General features: G+C 35.4%; 1 protein-coding gene across 4 annotated transcripts in view; it reads right to left on the reverse strand.

Moving 5' to 3' along the window:
- TASP1 (taspase 1) overlaps positions 1 to 17,357 on the reverse strand; it is a 326,885-nt gene that overhangs the window by 19,568 nt on the left and 289,960 nt on the right. The gene's annotated exons all lie outside the window — the stretch shown is intronic.

Raw genomic sequence — 17,357 nt, forward strand, 5'->3', positions numbered from 1 at the left:
CTTAATACCACAACAGAAGGGAGCTGACCAAAACTTTCCAAACAAAGCAAATGAAATACCAACCAAAATAATTCACAGATCACCTCCAAAAAAAAAAAAAAAACCCTTAGGGCCACAAACTCAAGGTACATTGGCATTAAATTTAACAATTCAATTAAGAAACAAGTTCTGCAAGTGATCAAGAGAAAGACTTTCAAATGCAAAGGAAAGGAAATTCAAACAAGGCAAGACTATACTTTGTGCACCAAAACAAAACAAAAACAAAAAACCAACCAAAAAAAAAACCCAACAAACCACAGGACAGAATGAAATAATGTATTGCAAAAAAAACAATGGTGTCCAGAGTGATCTATCCTACAAAAATCTGAGCTTTTTTGTTTTTCAATCATTTCTGACTCTTTGTGACTCTTTCCTGGCAAATATACTGGAATAGTTTGCCATTTCCTTTTCTAGCTCATCTTAAAAAGAAGAAACTGAGGCAACAGGGTTAGGTGACTTGACCAGGGTCACACTGCTAGTGTCTGAGGTCAGATTTGAACTCAGGAAGAAGAGCCTTCCTGACTCCCAAAATTTGCAATCTATCTGCTCACTGTGCCACCTAGCTGCTCCAAAGTTTAAATAAAGCTTAACCATACATGAAGAAAAAAAAAAATTATTTGCCTCTCAAACAACAGAAATAAAGGAGTGGAAAAAATGCAAGAGTCAAGGAAAGCAACAGCAACAGAGTGACAGCAGATAGACTAATAAGAAATGTCTTTCTAAATATATACAGACAGGGGTAAAAGGCAGAAGTCTGGTCAAGCTAACAAAAGGAAGAGGCAGGCATGATGCTTTATGGATAAAACCTGGCAACACACCCCCTATAGCTTAATGGTTTTTATTTTGTTTTGTTTTCATTGAGATCACATGACAACATGGGAGGGTACATGAAAAGTGGTGAAAGGGTGAAGGGGATGGAGAGGAATGTTAGGTGGGAGAAAGCATTGAAAAGATAGAAAGGAAGGAATTCTTGCTTTGGTGATAGGAGGGTGTTCCATTGATGAATGCTCCTATGTATGAAGAGAGATGGTCTGTGAAGGGAGATGGAGATCATAGACTGAATGTGGTCTGGGAGATTTGGTACCTGAAATCCAACCTCAAGGAAAGAAGTAGAAACTCCTGTGAGCAACTGGGAACAGGGGTGTGAGAGAGAATGGACCAAGGTAGACGATTTTGAGGCAAATGGGGGAAAAAGGTAACCAAAGTGGGGTATATAGATGAGTGGTGGGCTGTGTAATCAAGGATGTGGTGGGAGAGGGGCCCAACTATGGAATAGGCTCCTCTCTGACATCTGAAATAATTGGCGTTGTTTTGGGAGTGAGACACAATGGAAAACAGGAATCCATGGAGCAAGGTCTATAGGGCAATGGCAGAAACCACCTAGATGGGAGATGCCATGCCTTCGAAGCTTGATTGCATAGGAAATAGAGAAAAAAGAGAAAGACTAGGTAAGTACAGGGGTCATGAATGAGAGAACAAGGGTCTTGATGAGAGAAATTCTTTTTTGGAAAGGGATACAAAAAATGAAATTTCAAAAACTAATGAAGAGGACTACTTGAAGGGGAACTGAGGAAGGAAGAAGCTACTTAAGAAAGAAAAAAGAAAATGAGTTATGTAATCAGATAAAAGCAGGAGAGACAGAAGAACTAATAAGCAAAACCCCAAAGGGAAAAGGGTAATAAATGGGAAAGGATGGGATCGAGATGAGGGGAAGAAAGCCAATGGGAACAGGGCCACCTTAAAAAAAGATTAAAGTAAAATTATGTTTACAGTAGAAAAGGGGGGAAATCACAATTTGAAAAAAAAACAATATTAGAGACAGATGGAGGAAAATATAGATCCAACTCATAACTTTAAATGAGATTGGATTAAACAATCCAATAAAATGGGGAAAAAAACAAAACTCCACAACCTGCTACTTACAAGAAACCTTTAAAAAATATAGATACTCACAAAATAAAACTGAAGGGATGGAAAAGAATTTTTACTAAGCATGAAGTGAATCCAAAGAAGCAGGAGTTGTGATTATGCTGTCTGAAGAAAGCAAAAACAAGCAGTAAAAAAATAAAATGGGGTAAGCTAGAAAACTATATTATACTAAAATGAATCAGACAACAAATCAATATTAGTAATAAACTTATACATACAAATGCATCCAAATTCATAAAGGAAATATTATCTGAGCTATAAGAAGACATAGACAGTAACACAATAATGAGAGGAGACTCCAATATTCCTCCATCAATTTTGGATATATCTAACCAAAAGATAAACAAAAGGGAAAATATGGAATTAAATTCCAAGAGAAAGTAGAGTTAAAAGGTATATCTTCTAAATGGGATGTTAAGAGAATATACACATTTCTCATCAGCACATGAAACTTTTATAAAAATTGATCATGTACCAGGGAACAGAAATATGACAAACAAATGTAAAAATACAGACCATAAAAGTAGCAACTATGGAAGGCTATGTGGCACAGTGAATAGAGCACCAGCACTGGAGTCAGGAGAACCTGAGTTCAAATCCGGCCTCAGACACAACACAAAAACTAGCAGTGTGACATTGGGCAAGTCACTTAACCCCAATTGTCCTCCAAAAAGCAAAGCAAAAAAAAAAAAAAAGTAGCAACTGGTCCAAGGACCACAAAAAAAAAGACACAGAAAGAACCAAATGAAGGCTTAAAAACGAAATCCTAAATATAGAGTGTGTCAAGGAACAAATCATTGAAACAATAAATATTTAAAAGAAAATGAAAGTGATGAAACAACATATGAAAATTTCTGGGATGCAGCCAAGGCAGTCCTCAGGGTAAAAATCATATCCTTACAAATATACATTAACAAAGTAGAAAAAGAGAGGATTAATGAATTGAATATGCATTTTAAGAAACTAGAAAGCCAACACATAAATCTAAAATAAGCAAAAAAGATATACTAAATATTAGAAGAAAATAGATAAATTGGAAACAAAAAATCCAATAGAAATGATAAAACTAAAAGCTGATTCTTTGAAAAGACATGTAATTGATACACTCTTATCTAATCTGACTAAAAAGAAAAAAATAATAGCAAATAATACCAAATGAACTAGGGAAAATCACAAGTCAAGAAGAAATGAAAAAAATCAGAACATACTATACAAAGTTATATGCTAACAAAACCAAACACAAAAAGTATAGATGAATACATTCAAAAATATAAAATATCCAAACTATCAGAAGACCAGATAGAGATCTTAAATTACCTAATTTCAGAAAAGGAAATAGATATAGATGTAAAGAAATTACCAAACAAAAAAAATTCTGCTTTCCTATGGATTCACAGAAGAATTCTGTCGAATGCTTAAAGAACAGTTAGTATTCATATTACTCTCACAAATTTACATCACAAATTACTCTCAAAAATTGAGAAAGAAAGCACCCTCCCAGAATCTTTTTATGAGATAAATGTAATCTTAATGCTTAAACCAGAAACAGACAAAATATAGAAAGAAAACTATGAGTCAATATCATAAATGAACACTGATTCAAAATTTTAAATACTATCCTATAAAACAGACTGTGACAATTTATTCAAAAAATCTTTCATTATTATCAAATGAGGTTTATATCAGGGATGCAATGATGGCTCAAAATCATGAAAACAATCAACACAATAAATCAAATAAAAAAAAATCCAAAACCACATGATCAGCTCAGTAGATACATAAAAAAACCTTTGCCAAAGTACAAACCTTTATGCTAAAAATCATACAAGGTATTGGCATAGAGGGACTTTATTTTAATATTACAAAAGAAATCTATCTAAAATCAAAAGCAAGCATTATATACAACAGAGATACACAAGAACCTTTTAAAATCAATATGCAATTAAGCAAGGATGCTCACTCTCCCCATTATTATTTGCCATTGTTCTGGAAATGCTAGCAACAGCATTATATAAGACAAGAAAAAGAAATTAAAGGCATAAAGATAAGTAAAGTGGAAATAAAACTATTTCTTTTTGTTAATAAGATGGTTTTCCTGGAAAACCCTAGGGAATCAGCAAAGACATTAATTGAGATAATTAACAGTTTCAGCAAAGTTGCAGGCTACAAAATAAATACTCAAAAATCAACAGAATTTCTACATTTTAACAAAACTCAAGAAGCAATCATAGAAACAGAAATTCCATTCCAAATAACTATAAAATGCATAAAATATCTGGAGATCATGATCCTAAAGCACATAAAATCTAGTACAGATTAAATCACAAAGTGTCCCTTAAAGAAATGAAGAACTTAAATAGTTAGAAGAATATTCAATATTCACACCTAGGCTGTGCCAATATAATGAAAATGACAATATCATGAAAATCAATTTACACTTTTAATGCCATAGCAATCAAATTACCAAGAGGATACTTTATAGAACTTGATAAAATAATAACAAAATTCACTTGGAAAAATAAAAGATCTAAAATATCTAGGGAAATGATGAAAAGAAGTAGGAACAAAAAGGGAAATAGCACTTCCAGACCTCAAACTATATTATAAAGCAGCAATCATCAACACTATCTGGCATTAAAAAAGAGAGATCAATGGAACCGATTAGATAGGGAAAAATCAGAAACAATAAAATCTAATAACCTGGTAGGTGATAAAGTGGAAAACAAATCACCTAGGGAAAAAAAACTTCCTTACTTAATAATAACTGCTAGGAAAACTGGAAAGAAGTCTGGCAGAAATTAGGCTTAGACCAATACCTTACACCATCTTCCACAATACATTATATGACTTTAATATTAAAGATTATTAAATGAACCATTCATACTAGCATATTTTTGTTAGTCTTTAAAAAGTTAATGTACTTGCCCAAAATGGTTGATGCTTTCTTTGAACTGGTTTAGTTTCTTCCTTTAGTGTAATGATCAATAAACCATTTGGAAAAAGCTTAAAATATAAGTCTAATTGAACATAAAAAAAACTTACCTACCACTCCAAAAAAAATAACTTTTTACTAAAGATAACTGAATCATTAAAGTGTGTGTGTGTATGTGTGTGTTTTACAGATTTATCTCTTGGAATATTCTACTAGATCTCTAAAATCCTGATCCAAAGAAATATTTATTCCCTCGTTCCAGATTTAAATGGATGGAACAGAAAGTTAACTTGCTGCATTTGGAAAGAGTGATAGAATTTTTTTTAAAAGGAACAAATGGATCATTTATTACTCAACTCCTATAGCTAGTCTACAAAATGATAAACAATTTGAGATGCATTCTACATATATTACGTATCAGTAGCACATAACCTACTACCTTGTAAAATGAAAGTTGTTGCTAGGAAGTAATTTTTATTTGCAGGGGGTAATATTGTAAGTAGGTTACTAAAGACAGTTATAATTTGTTCAGAGGATATTCTTGGCTTAGGCAGTTGCTTTTAAATCTAGGTTATTGTCCCTGTAAATCTCTATGTGCTATCATTCAGGCACTACCATAAAACTGGAGTCTATTTTATATGATTCACAACAAACAGACCAATTAGGTGCTTTGCTCTTTCATGCTTAGTGGAACCCTGAAGTTTCCAAGACAATTGCCTACCAGTTCCTAAAGCAACAATAGCCTCCTTTTACCGCCCCTCCTCCCCCCAACCAGGACAAAAAAACCAACCCTACCCAGTTTAGTAATGACTGATGGTTTACTTTTTTGGGAAGACATTTTGTTTTAAATAAAATCATTCAGTGAAGTTATCTTTAAAGCAAATTTGTAAGCAAAACCCAGACTTCATCAAAACACATCTTGTGGCAATAATGAGGTGGTGCCCTACTGAGCCATAAGATATTTTGAAGTCTCTGAACTATCATATCAGAATGAATGGTAGTTTAAGTCTGGCCCTAGAGCTACAAATGTGTTTCTCCCCATCTTTCCCTGAGATGTCCTCTATTCCCTCTTCCAGTTGGTTCACATTTATAAGTTAAATTTGGCACAATGCCAATCATCTATTCTTCCTAGATTTTCTTTCCATTTCTTTTGATAATTTCCTATTTCATATACTATGTTTTATACTGTTAATCTTTCCCTTATGTCTGTGTTTTAGGCATGTTAAGTCATAGTATGGCTTCAGAAATCTCATCTGTGCTGTCTCTAATTACTGAGACTTTCTTTTAAACTGTGGTTTTTAATCCTTTAAGAATGTTGGATTCTTTTCCTCCTGGGAAACAAATATTGGTAGATACTATATTAAAGTTACATAATATTGCACTACAAGTCAAATTCAGATATATTTGCTTCTATAATACTAATATTTATTAAAAGCAAAAAAGAAAAAAAAAAAGGATGTAAGAATCAGATGGGAGCTCTGGTTTATTCTTCTGTTAGCAAGCCAGACTATTGTTTCCATTTTATAGATAATAACATAGCTTGTATTTACAAAGTACTTTTACCACAATAATCCTGTGGAAACAACTGGTGTAAATGTTATTCTTTTCATTTCAAAAATGAGGAAAGAGAAGTTATATGGTTTACATAGAGAGTGAGTGAGAGATGGTAGTACCAAGTCTTGAATCCAAGCCTTCCACCTCTGTATCTACTACTTTCTGTTCTATACAAAAGGCAGAGAAATGAAGTAGTTTTTCCAAGGGCACAAGGCCTGCCAAGTGTCCTAAGAGGGACTATAACCCAAGTTTTTTGCAGCTTTCAACTTTAATTAAACAATCAATAAACAAGCATTTATTGGGTGTCTGATGTGTGTTAGGTAGTGTGCTAAACAATAGAGGTACAAGAATAGGAGTGAAATAATCCCTGATATCTAGGAATTTGTGGTCTAAAGGAGAAGACAATGTACACATACTTAAGTATAGAACTTACAAGGATACTTTTGGGAGGAAGGATCAGCAGCTCACAGGATCACTAAAGGCCTCATGTGGAAGGAGGCAATTAAGCATTTTTATTCTTAGTTTTAAAAAAAAAATTTATTCTGAACTTAAAAAATAAAACAAGCATTTCCATAATATGGTAGAATAGAAAAAAAGATGATTACACATGAAACTGTAGATCTATTATGTACAACTTGCTATTCTTCTTAGATATATAAAGCAATAGTGCAACTTTCTTTTATTTTTTTCTTTCCTCCCCCATCACTACCCTAGAAATGGCTGCCACTATACACAAATGTGTATTTGTGTGCATGTGTAAAATTCATTCTATGCATACTTCTATTTATCAGTTCTTTCTCTGGATGCAGACAGTATCTTCCTTCATAGGTCTTTTGTAGTAAATTTGGGTATTTATAATAGTCAAAATGACTTAGTCTTTCAAACTTGTTCTTAAAACAACATTACTTTTACTGTATGCAACGTTCTCTTGGTTCTGCTCACTTTGCTCTTCATTATTTCATGCAAGTCTATCCATGTTTTTCTTTTCTTTTTTCTATTTTTTTAAAAAAAAGCAATCGGGGTTAAGTAACTTGCTCAAGGTTACACGGCCAGTTATTTTGTGTGGGTGTTAAGTATCTGAGTCCGGAACTGATCCCAGGTCTCCCAACTCTGGGGCCTCTGGGGCCGGCGCTCTTACTCACTGCGCCACCTGGCCGCCCCATCCATGTTTTTCTAAGATCATCGAGCTCATCATTTCTTAAAGCACAGTAGTGCTTCATCACAATCATATACCACAACTTGCTCAGCCATTCCCTAATTGATGAGCATCTTCCCAATTTCCAGTTTTTGTCACCACAAAGTTGCTATATTGTAGAACATATAGGTTCTTTTCCTTAATCATCTTTGGAAACAGACTAGTAGTGGTATTCCTGGTTCAAAGGGTATGGGCAGTTTATTAACTCTTTGGGCTTAATTCTGGGTTACTCTCCAAAATGGCTGGACTAATTCATAGCTCCTTTAACATTCATCACTCTCCCCTCAAGCATTTTAGCCAATCTGATAGGTGCAAAATTATATCTTAAAGTTGTTTTAATTTGCTTTTCTCTAATCAATTATGATTTAAAACATTTTTCATATGATAATAAATTGTTTTGATTTCTTCATCGGAAAATTGCCTGTTCATATTCCTTGACCATTTATCAATTGGGGAATGACTTGTATTCCTATAGATGTTACACAGTTCTTTATATATTTGAGATATGAGACTTTTATCTGAGAAATTATCCATAAAAACTTTTCACCAATTTTATGCTTTCCTTCTGATCTTAGCTACATTTGTTTTATTTGTACAAAAAAAACCTTTTAATTTAATGTAATCAAAATTATCCATTTTACATCTCACTCTGCTCTTTGTCTCTTGTTTATTCATTAATTGTTCATCTGTCCATAAGTCTGATAGACAATATGTTCCAAGTTCTTCAGATTTTCTTGTAATCTCTCTTTTTTATATCTAGGACATATATCCATTTGAACCTTATCTTGGTAAATGGTGTAAGATATTGGTCTATATACCTAATTTCTGTTGGACTACTTTCCAGCTTTCCCAACAATTTTTACCAAATAATGAATTATCCCCCAAACTTGAAGGAGATGAGACTTTTAAGAGGCAGAGATGAGGAAAGAGTGCATTCTAATGTAAAAGCACAAGGACGGGAAAAGGGGTGCATTTCCCATCAAACAGCATCCCGTTGATTTTCTCCATCATGCCTTAGAAACTTCTTCCTGGAATATCACTTCAGCCCTGGAATTTCTACCTCAGAAGGACCCTCTGCTCCTAGGCATGATCCCTCCTTCTGACTGCACAGTTCCTCATGAACCTCCAATTAGTAGGCCAGCTATTTTTTCATTTTGCAACAGGCTCTACTCCTTTGGATTTTTCCTTCAAGCCCCTGTATCAAGTACCTTCTCCCCTTCTTCTCCCCTTTCTAGTTTTCTTTTACATGTTGGCTTCCCTGCTAGAATATAAGACCTTTGAGGGAAAGCACAGTCTTTATTTTTGCTTGTATTTGAATTCCCAGAGATTAGCAAAGTGTCTGAAACATAGTAAGCACTTAATAAATGCTCATTGATTGACTGACTATGAGCAACAGTAAGAAGGACACTATGGCTGGACCACAGGAACATGAAGGGGAATAATATGTAACAACACTGAAAAGGCAGATTGGGGCCAGGTTAGAAGGGGTTTTAAATGCCGAAGAGAGTTCATATTTAGTCCTAGGGATAAAAAAAATTCACTAAAATTTAATGAGCATGAGAGTAATAGGGTTATACTTATGCTTTAGGAAATTATTCTGACAGTTACATAGAGGATGAAATAGAATAAGGTGAGAGTTGAGGCAGGGAGACAAAACAAAAGGATAACACAGGGAAAAAGTGCTATGACCTGAATGAGGTGACTGTAGGAGCCAAGAGAAAGGCATAGATGAAAGATATGTTTTAAAGGTAGAAACAACCAGAACTGGCAACTGATTGGACTTATGGGGTGAATACTAGCAAAGAGTCAAGGATGACACCAAGATTGAGAATTTATGTATCTGAGAAGATGGTAGTTCCCTCACCTGAAACCAGGAAGTTCAAGAAGAGAGTAGATTTCAAAGGAAAGACAATAAGCTTTGTTTTGGACATGTTGGGTTTGAAATGCCTACAGGACACCCAGTTTGGAATATCTAATAAGAAACTGGTCAAGCATGACCAAGCATCAGGAAAGAGACAGGACTGCAAATAGAGATCTGGGAGTGCTTTCCATAGAGGTAAAAATTAAAACCACAGGAGATGAATAATAAAGACAACAGTATTTAACATTTATATCATGCTTTAAAAAGGGGTGCAAAGTGTTTTACAAACTTTATCTCATTTGATCCTCACAATGACCTTGGGAGGTATAATTATTATCCTCATTTTACAGATGAGGAAGCTAAGGCTGAAGAAACAGGTTAAATGACATACTCATAGTCAAAAAAGTAGTAAGTGATAGGATGTGAACTGAGAACTTCCTTACTCTAAGTCTAAAACTCTGTCAACTGAGCCATTTAAGTCACCAAGTGAGAAGATATTGAGAGAAGAGAAGGGGACTCAAGGAGAACCTTGGGTTACCCTTCAGTGAAGAGGTATGACATAAAAAGTGATGATCCAGCAAGGCAAGCTGAGGCATGGTCACAAAAAAGAGAGGAAAGCTAAGAGAGAGCAGTGTCATCAAACCAAATAAAACAAAACAAAAGCCCTGAGAGAACTATATCCAGAGGGAAAAGCTGATCAACAGTGTTGAATGAAGCAGATTGCTCAAGAAGCATGAGGCCCAAGAAAAGACCATTAGGTTTGACACCTTTGGAGAGAGCCATTGATCTTGAGAGAGTTCAGAAGCTAAAATGCAAAAGACTAAGGAGAAATTGAAATGAGAGGAAGCAAAGGCAATGAGTGCTAGTTGCTTTTCTAGGAATTTGGCTAAGAAAATAAGGAGATACTAGAGAAGACGGTAGGGTGAAGGTTTCTTATTTTTTTTTCAAAGGATGTGAGAGACTTGGGCATGTTTGCAGGCAGCAAGAAAGTAACAAATAGATGGGGAGAAACTGAAGATTGAAGGATGAGCAATCTGCAGAAGACTGAAGAGGCTGGGATCATGGGTACACATGAAGGAGTTGAATTCAACACCCAAAACTGGAGAAAAGGAGAGGATTGGGGGTGAGGTGGAGGCTGATGTCAAGTTTGTGAAATGCAGAGAAAGGGAGAAAAAGAGGCTCCCAGGAAATGGAATCCATTTTCTCATAGAGGCATGAGGCAGGTTCCTTACCTAAGACAGGAGAGTGGAGGTAGGGGTAGGGAGAGAATACAGTGTAGGGGATTCGAAGAGTAAGTTTTTAAATGGTTGCAGAGGGGAGTGGGATAGAGACTCAATTGGGGATAAGTAAAAATTCTTCCTTGCTGCAATAAGAACCCAACTGAAATCAGACAACATAAATTTGTAGTAGAACCCAGTCGTTTTTATTTTGTGACTTCTAGTTCTATTCAGCAACAGGAGAGATCCTCTAAATAAAAAATAACCTTTAATAACTGCTTGAGATAACAGTAAGTTAACATCATAGTATTAAAAAAGTATTGTATAAGGAAAGAACACTTGGAGAACAAAGGTCACAATCTATAACCCATACTGAATCCCTCATTTCACAAGACCAGAATAATTAATTTACTCATTTTTTGCCTCTTGGTCTACATATATTAAAAAGAAAATGTTTTCTGCCATAAAAATGTTTACAAAAAAGCTTTAAAGGGGTACTGTATAAAACACAAACATTTAATCAATTTAAATTAACCCACACAGGACTCAGTAAGAACCAGAATCAAAGAATGTTATAAATTTATATTTCATCTACAACAACCCTCTCATCTTACAAAGATGAAACCCAGGGAAATTAATATGACATCCAAAATTCCAAAGTGAGCAGAAGAAGAATTTGGTCTATTTATTTTTAGCTTGGTGTTCTAATATAATATTTTGCCATCCTAAATAAGCAAATTTTCCCATACTTAGATTGACATTTCCTAAGTAACAATGGTTCAAAATTACACTACTTAAAAAGGCCTGTCATCAGTTTTGAAGAGTTTTTTGTGGCATCTATCAATGTCTATGCTAACAAGAGAGAGAAGGTAGGGGAAGCTCTTTGATTCTTACTTTTTTCTATTTTTTCTGCCAAGAAGAATGATCTTTGGGCTGGAAAGGACAAAACAAAAATGGTTAACAGGTAGTAGATACCCTAGACAAATAAGGAGACAGTAAGAGAGCACTAAATTATCCTTGAATTCAGGCCAGTTGGCCCAGATGAACTACATCATTGGGTACAGATGGTATTTAGAACACTGTGGAAAATAGGAGAAAATAGACAGGCCTGGAGAAGAGTAAATTTTCAAAAAAAGAGGAGAATAGTCTACAAACTTCAGGGCAATAAGTTGACTATAATTCCTGGGAAAGTTCCAGAACAGAATTAAAAATGTGGTTAATGGACATCCAGAAAAGAAACTATTGATTACAAAAAGCCAGCATGGTTTCATGAAAGCAAGCCATGACAGACTAATCTTACTTCTTTTTTGAGGGAGCTACTAAACTGATATGTCAATTGAGTATTGTAGATACAATTTACCTAGATTTTAGCAAAGCATTTCACAAAGCCTTTAATAATACTATTCAATTCAGAACTGGCTGATTGGTCAGACTCAAAATAGTTGTAAATGGTTCAATATCAACATGGCAGGAGGTCTACAGTGTAGTGTTCCAGGAGTCTGTGTCTGGTTCTATGATGTTTACCATCTTAATCAAAGTGATAGCATGTTTTTGAATTTGCAGATGACATAAAACTGGAGTGATCACTAACATGCTCTATGAGTGGATCAGAAGCCCAAAAGAGCTTGCTGAGCTAGATCACTAGACTGATTTGAATAATATAAAATTCAAAAAGGTTAAATGTAAGGTCTTATACTTGGGTTCAAAAAATCAACTTCACAGGTAAAAGATGAGGGAGGCAAAGTTAGATGGCAAGTTTTCAGAAAAATACCTGTGTGTTCTAGTGCCTAAAAATGAAATATGAGTCAGAAATGTGATATAGCAGCCAAAAAAACTGTCATTTTTTTTGTCTGTTTAGAGGAATAGCTTCCAAGAATAAAGAGATGATAGGCCCACTGTGCTCTGTAAAGGTCAGACTACATCTGGAATATCACTGTGTTCAATTATAAGCACCAAATTTAAGCTAGAGGATCCAAAGGAGGATGAGCAAGATGTTGAAGGGCTTTGAGTCAATGCCATATGAAGACTGGTTGAAGAAATGGAGATGTTTCCCTAGCATAGGGAAAGATTTAAGGGAATATGATAGCTGTGTTTAATTAAGAATTTGAAGGGCTATTATGTGGAAGAGGGATTAGACCTCTGGTTGGCCTTAGAGGACAGAAGTGGGAACAATGGATGTAAGTTGAAAAGAGTCAGATTTAGGTTTGATATCTTGAAAAAACTTCCTAATAATTAGAGGTATCCCAAAGTGGAATGGGCTACCTTTGGAGGCAGTGAGTATCAGTTTTTTCACATGAAGTCTACAAGCAGAAGCTAGCACGATATTTGTTGGGTATGTTATAGTGGGAATGATTCCTTTTTGAGCATGGGTTAGATTAAATGGTACCTCTCAGTCAATCAATAAATATTTATCAGGCATCTATTATGTACAAGGCACTGTGATAATCACTGGGCATATAAAAAGGAGGTAAAAGATAGTCCTTGCCCTCAAGGAGCTCACAGTCAAATGGAGAGAAAACAAGCATACAAATATATACAAACAAGTTATATACATGATAAATTGGAAATAATTAAAAGAGGGAAGGCACTAGTATTAAAAGGGGTTGGAAAAGGCTTCCTGTAAAAGATTAGATTTTAGTTTGAACCAGTAGGAAACCAGGCAAACCAGTAGGTGAGGATGAGAACATTCCAGGCATGGGAAACAGTCAGAGAAAATGCCTGGAGCTGAGATGGAGTGTCTTGTTTGTAGTACAGCAAGGAGGTCACTGAATCAAAAAGTACATGATGGGATGTAAGTTGCAAGAAAATTGTAAAGGAAAAGGTGGGGCTAGGCTATGAAAGAATTTGAATGCGAAAGAGAAGATTTTGCACATGATCTTAGAAGCCACAGGTAGCCACTGGAGTTTCCTGAATTAGGGGGATGACATAGTCAGACCTGTGCTTCAAGAAAATCATTTTGGCAACTGAATGAAGGATGGATTAGAGTGGTAAGAGGCTTGGGCAGATCCACCAGCAGGCTAGTGCAATAGTCCAGGCATGAAATGATGAGGTGCTTTACCCTGCCTGTACAGGTAGCAGTATCAAAGGACAAAAGTGGGCATATTTGAAGGATGTTGGAAAGATGAAATAGATAGGCCTTGGCAACAAATTGAAATAGAGGATGAGAGACAGTGAGGAGTGGTGATGAAATCCTGGCTGTGAACCCAAGGGACCAGGAGCATGGTGTTGCCCTTTATAGCAAAAGGGAAGAGAGGCAGGGGAGAAGGTTTAAGGTCAAAGTTGAATTCAATTTTGAACATGTTAAGTTAAAGATATCTACTGAGCATCTAGTTTAAGATGTCTGAAAGACAGTTTGAGATCTGAGATTGGAGGTCAGTGGAGAGACTTGAGAAACATCAGCATAGATAAGGTAACTAAATCCACGGAAACTGATGTGATCCCCAAGAGAAGTGGGAAGAGGAAGAGAAGAAGGCCCGGAACAAAGCCCTGTGGTGTGACCTGGATAAAGATTTAGCAAAGGAACCTAAGGAGTGGTCAAATAGGTAGGAGGAGAACCAGGAGAGTGGTGTTTTGAAAACCTAGAGAGAAAAAGAGTATCAAAGAGAAGAAGATAAACAACAGGTCAAAGGCTACAGAGAAGTCAGGAAGAATGAGGGTTGAAGAAAAGGCCACTGGATTTGTCAATGAAGAGAACATTGGTAGCTGGGCAGAGCAGTTTCAGTGGAATCTGAGCCTGGAAGACATTGTAAGGGGTTACAAAGTGAGAGTAGTAGAGGCATCTATTGTAGATAACCCTTAAGAGGAGTTTAGCCACAAAGAGCAGAAAAGGTATGGTATGATAGTTAGCAGGCATGGACGGATCAAGTGAGAGTTGTTTGAGGAGAGAGCATGGGCATGTTTGTCGCAGTCAGGAAGAAGTCAGTAGTAGATAAGGAGAGATTAAAGAAAAGTGACAGAGTAGGGATGGGGGGGCAGGGGGACAATCTTTTGGAGGAGACTGGATGAATAGCTTCTAAGGTTCCTTCCAAACCCAGAATTCTGTGATTAATTTATCAGACAGGGCTGTGTTCCTTACGCCTCATAGATATTGTTGCAGTTACCTTTGTTTCATTCAGAAAAAAAGCTCATGGAAACATAATTGTGTTTCTATATGTCATGTTATTTTGGAAATTAAATATTAATCATTAAAATGGTTCCTCTTTAGAATAATAAATGAAGCTTCTGATTATTATCTTTTCTAACTGTTCTGATTCCAAGGTAACCTTTATTTCAAATCCTTTACTTGGGTTAAACCACAAATATCTTCTGAATGGATTTAGTGTTGAAGTTTGGTGATGGACAGAAAAGAGGATAGTTTTTAAAAGATAAAGGATGAGTTAAAATAATTTTCTTATCCTACTACCTTACTCATTTTGATACTAGAAGCCCCATAATAGTCTGAAAACTAGGTTTTGAAAAACTGGAAATCATGCAAAATATGTGCTCACTAATTCAATATTTGTGCTTTCATAGAAGTCAGGAAAGAGAGGAGCCATGCCAAATATTTACTCTTTTAAAAAAGACTATTGTGCCTCACTATGTCCTGCTCTCTATTTTGAGCCCAGTTTCCCATCTATAACTTTGTCTTACTTGCAATACAATAAAATTCCAGCCTTTATGACAGAAGAGATGATTTTTTGATCAATAGAAGCCAGCAGCCAAGGCATTTGTGGTTTTTCTCTGGAAAGCATTTGCAGCCACGGGCTCAAAGGAGGAAGAAAGGGAGAGGGATTAACTCTCTTCAAGGAAGGTCAAAAACATAATTTAAAAGTGAAGCAAGAGGAGCAGCTGTGTCTGTCAGCCCAATCAAGATTACCAGCTGGAGAATTTAACCAGCAATATGAAAACAATATACACCAGATGTCAAACGATGCAACTGTGAGCAAAACATCTTTGGGCATGATGTTGCACTGTTAGCTCTCTTTACTAGCCAGATTTCATGTTAAATATTAAAGAGTCTTCTCTGGGCCACCACCAGCTGGGAATAACAAGAACACTTCCTCACAAGGGACTTTATAAATATTACTGTACACAACACAATTGGTTTTAATGCTGCATTCGATGCCATAAATTTTGGCTTGTCTAAAGGTTATTTTGAGTCTGCACTCAACTCATAACAAGGAGTGATAGAAGCTTCAGTGTTCTGCAACTGAGATCTAAGTATTTCCTTCAAAGCTCTTAGATATATTCTACTTGGATCATTAAATTTAAAAAAAGTTTTTTAAAAATGACTTCAAGGGGCGCCTAGGTGGCACACTAAATAGAGCACTGGTCCTGGAGTTAGAAGGACCTGAGTTCAAACCCATCTCAGACACTTAACACTTACTAGCCGTGTGACCTTGGTCAAGTCACTTAATCCTAAATGCCTTGCCTTCCCCCTCCAAAAAGAAAAAAAAAAGACTTCAAGGGGTTTTAAGTTGGAGAAAAAATAAAATTGAAGAATTATATTATTTTTTCAGGAAACTCCATGAAAGCAAACTATTGATCTATTAAATTACAGACTCCTTGAGGGCAAATTTGCATTTGCCACTGTGCCCAGCACATTGACCAGAGTAAAAGCTCAATATTTGATTTTTAAATATTAAAGACCATAGTTCATTTGTGTGTGACACTCAAAGTATTAGGAAGCTAAGGATGGCTATCCTGTTATATAGTACCTGTTATTAATGAGAAGAATTCACTCTTTGAAAATTATCACGTGAATTATAATTTCTTTATCCCTGATTTCTAAGTTCAGATCTTATAACTGACCACCACAGAATTTAGATTTCCATTTATTAGGAAACAAAGTAGTTTTTAGTTCATTTACCAAAAGAAAAAACCAAAAATCCAAACAACTAACTACTAATGGGAAGAAATGCTCTGTTTTGTAAGGGCAGAACAAAAGAGTGGGAATCTCAATATTTTTTTAAATAAATGTACTGATTCTTTCAGATAAGTCTACAATGAGAACAGAACTTAGACATCTATAAGCTCTGATCTCTCAGGAATCGTTGCCAGCTAATCATAACAAGATAAATCAAAATAAGCATTTTCTAATCATGAACATCCAGTTCATGATGTCTTTAGATATTTACTAATGACAGTCTTATTTGATCAGAATTTGCTTTCTGAGCCTCTTTGAATGCCTTCAAAAATAAGAAAGGATTTAAAAACAAAAATGAAAAAATCCAACTGATCCACGCCAGAGATCTTAGTTGAAGTGTTGCAACTCACAGGAACATCACACAACACAACCAGTTATATCTCTAATGTCTATGGACACAGAGAAACATGGGAAAATTAAAATGAAGTGATAAGGAGTGAAATAATCCTAACCAGGAGAACAATATACACAGAAAGTTAAAAAATGCAGATAAAAAAATCACTAAAAGGTGAATTCTAAGTAATTGAAAAACTCCTCAAAATAAAAGAAAAGCTAATGAGGTATCTTTCATCACAGGAGAGTGGTAGGAGGTGACTAATGCAGACTATTCTATATGTAGTCAGGTATAATCTCAATATTAAATATTTTTACTTTTTTTGTCACAAGGGAGTGTGCAATATGGAGGGAATGAATGGCAAATAACTCTGAGGCAAAGACAAAAGATA

The sequence above is a fragment of the Petaurus breviceps genome, unplaced genomic scaffold (genome assembly GCF_028583685.1).
Source record: "Petaurus breviceps papuanus isolate PSGF00001 unplaced genomic scaffold, PetGlider_PUasm1.0 90919, whole genome shotgun sequence".
NCBI lineage: Eukaryota > Metazoa > Chordata > Mammalia > Diprotodontia > Petauridae > Petaurus > Petaurus breviceps.